The sequence below is a fragment of the Octodon degus genome, unplaced genomic scaffold, assembly GCF_000260255.1.
Source record: "Octodon degus isolate 3935 unplaced genomic scaffold, OctDeg1.0 scaffold00189, whole genome shotgun sequence".
NCBI classification, from domain to species: Eukaryota; Metazoa; Chordata; class Mammalia; order Rodentia; family Octodontidae; genus Octodon; species Octodon degus.
Window position 1 is genome coordinate 3,785,300 of NW_004524765.1, and position 3,775 is coordinate 3,789,074.

The 3,775-nt window shown below is 34.3% G+C and overlaps 1 pseudogene; it reads left to right on the plus strand.

Moving 5' to 3' along the window:
- The window catches only part of LOC101573022, a 14,011-nt pseudogene extending 10,836 nt beyond the window's left edge, over nucleotides 1–3,175 (plus strand).
- Nucleotides 3,176–3,775: the final 600 nt, after the last annotated feature.

Sequence of the window (3,775 nt, forward strand, 5' to 3'; positions counted from 1 at the left end):
CATTTCATGGATGGCTAGTGATGTGGAGTATTTTTCCATATATTTATTTGCTTCTTTAATTTCGTCCTCTGAGAAGTGTGTGTTCATCTCAAATGCCCATTTCTGAATTGGGTCTTTAAATTCAGAGGCCCTAATGTTTTTAATTCTTTATAAATCTAGAGAGCAGATCTTTGTCTGAATGTTTATTAGTTAAGATTTTTTTGAAGTTTGTGAGTTGTCTTTTCACTTTGTTGATCATTTCTTTTGACGTGAAAAAACTTCTCAGTAAGGGTGCTCTCAGTTATTAATTCTTTCAAGTGTTTCCCGTGTGATTTGGTTTCTGTTCATGAACTCTTTGCCTATCACCTAAGTCTTCAAGAGATCCTCCTACTTTCTCTTCTAGGAGAGTTACTGTTTCTGTTTTAATGTTCAGTTCTTTAATCCATTTTGACTTTAGTGTAGTGCATGGCGATAGACCTGGGTTAAATTTTAGTCTTCAGCATGTACAGAGCCAAATTTTCCAGCACCATTTGTTAAATAGACTATCTTTCTTCCAGTAAGTGTGTTTGGCCCTTTTGTCAAAAATCAGGTGGCTGAGTGCATTCCTAGAGGCTTTTGCATCTACTAATCTATTCCATTGATCCTCAGGTCTATTTTGTTGCCAATACCATGCTGATTTTATTACAGTAGCTTTGTGGTATAACTTCAAGTCAGGAATTGTAGTTTCTCCTGCTTTGTCTTTGATAGCCATGATTGCTTTTGCTATCCTAAGTCTTTTTGATTCCAGATAAATTTTTGGAACAATTTCTGTAGGTCTGGGAGGTATGTTGTTGGTAGTCTCCTAGGGAATATATTAAATCTATACAATAATTTTGGTAGTATGGCCATCTTCAAGATGTTAGTTCTTCCTATTCAGTAGCAGGGAATATCGTTCCATTTTCTGAAGTCCTCTACGATCTCTTTTTTCAAAATACGGTAATTTTCCATGAGAAGATCTTTGATTTCTTTAGTTAGATGAATTCCAAGGTATATAATTTTTCTCGGGGCTATTGTAAAATGTATTATTTCCCTCTCAGTGTATTTGCTATCTGTGTGGAGGAATGCTATTGACTTTTAGATATTGACTGTGTGTCCTGTATGGTACTGAATTTGTCTATCAACTTTAGTGGTTTTTTAGTGGAGTTTTTTGGGTCTTCCGAATAAAGTATCAATTCATCTGCAAATAATTATAGTTTCACTTCTTCTTTACCTATTCTTACTCCTTTTATTTCTACCTCTTCTCTAATGGCTCTAGCTAATGATTCCAGAACTATATTGAAGAGGAGGGGTGATAGAGGACATCCTTGTCTTGTAACTGATTTGAGAGTAAAAGATTTCAGTTTTTCCCCATTGTGAATTACATTAGTCATTGGGTTGTCTAGATGGCTTTTAACAGATTGAAGTAGAGGCCTTCCATTCCAATATACTGTAGGACTTTGAACATGTATGGATGCTGGACTTTGTCAAAAGAATTTTCTGCATCAATTGAGATGATCATGTGGTTTTTAATATTCACTGTATTGATATAGTGTATTATATTTACAGATTTTTGAATATTGAACCATCCTTGCATCCCTGCGATGAATTCTACTTGGTCATGGTGTATGATCTTCTTGATGATTTGCTGTATTCTATTTGCTAGGATTTTATTGAGGATTTTGGCATCTATGTTCATGAGGGAGATTGGCCTGTAGTTCTCTTTCTTAGTTGTGTCTTTCCCTGGTTTTGGTATCAGAATAATATTTGCCTCCAGGAATGATTTTGGGAGAACTCTTTCCTTTTTAATTTCACTGAAGACTTTGTGGAGTGTAGGGATTATATCTTCTATGAATTTTTTGTAGAATTCAGCTGTGAATCCATCAGGACCTGGACTTTTCTTTGTCGGCAGGCTCTTTATTACATTCCGTATTTCAATGACAGTCTCAGATCAAGATTGCTACCCTTGCCTGTGCCTCAAGAAACTTCTAAAAGGAAATGTGATGAGGAAGAACAAAGTACATCTCTGATTCAAAGACCACTTTTACAAGATCATGTAAAGAAAGCGAAGGTCAAGAAGAAACTTTCTGATGCAGAGAAAAAGTTGGCAAGCAGGGAAAATGGTTTTAGCAAGTGCTGATTTAGAAGAAGAAATTCTCCAAAAACAAGGACAGAAAGGGAAAAAATCTCAATCTACTGTTAATGTAGCAGGTAGAAAAGTACTTGATGATGTAGATCACAACTTAGATGGAAGTCAAAGAAAGAAGATCCCAGTCAACCAAGAAGAAGAGAAATTAAAAAATGAGAGGACTGTGTTTGTTGGGAACTTGCCTGTCACATGTAATAAAAAGAAACTGAAGTCATTTTTTAAAGAATATGGACAAATAGAATCTGTACGATTTCGTTCTTTGATTCCAGCAGAGGGAACTGTATCCAAAAAATTGGCAGCGATCAAGCGTACGATTCATCCTGATCAGAAAAACATTAATGCTTATGTTGTGTTTAAGGATGAGTGTGCTGCTACAAAAGCATTGAAAAGAAATGGGACCCAGATTGCAGATGGATTTCGTATTCGAGTTGATCTTGCATCTGAAACTTCATCTAGGGATAAGAGATCAGTATTTGTTGGAAATCTCCCTTAAAAAGTTGAAGAAACTGCTGTGGAAGAACACTTTCTGAACTGTGGCAGTGAGGATTGTGAGAGACACAGATACAGGAGTTGGCAAAGGCTTTGGCTACGTGCTCTTTGAGAACACAGATGTTGTTCATCTTGCTCTGAAATTAAATAATTCTGAGCTAATGGGAAGAAAATTCAGAGTCATGCACTCTGTTAATAAAGAAAAATTAAAACAAAATTCAAATCCAGGTTTGAAAAATGTCAGTAAATCCAAGCAGACTTATCTTTGCTTCCACAGATTCAGAGCAGCCTAAAGTATATTTATTGGAGAAAAAGTTGTTCTTGTTAAGAAGAAGAACAACAAGAAGAAGAAAGGACAGAAAAAGAGTGGGCAAACTAAGAATCTGAGAAAACAGAAGTAAATTATCAGAAGCTGCCTGGTTTTTTTCCCTGTGATGTCTGCCAATCTAAGTGTGGTGAATTTATGGACTGAGCAGGATTTTTTAATGAATTGTGTGTGAGACTTGTACAGCCTAATTCACATTGTAATCCCTTCAATGCAATTTGTTTGTTTGTTTGTTTGTTTGTTTTTTTCAATTTGTTTTTTAACTTAAGCAGTTCAGTTCATGGATTATGTTGTTACTACTGGTGGTATAAGGTATTATTTTATTATACCTGGATCAACATTTAAAATTTTAATGATTATTTGACTCTATTAGAAATAGATAATTAGTGCTTCAGAGTTACTTCAAGGATACTTTTGCTGGAGATGAGACTAGTAATTTAAATAAAAACAGACAACCTTATTACTTATTGTACTGATTCCAAGTCCAGTAATAATATTTATGAAATATTTCAGAACTGTTACATAGTACATATTTTTCTTCCTTTTGCACTTGTGATAAATGGAAATTTTGGATTTTTATTTCATTCTATCAACTAAGAATAACAAATAAGAATATAAAATGAAATATGGCTCTGATTTCTTTTATCTAACTAGTGAGTTAAAGTTGAAGTCTTTTGCAAACTGTCTATGAAGCAGATTTCTAGTTTCTTTTTGAAAGATACCCTCCCAGGAAACTTTTTGATTGTTAAATTATTGTCACTCAGAATGAAGCAATTTTTTATGAAATATAATAATTAGGTCTCAAAGTGAAAGTAGAA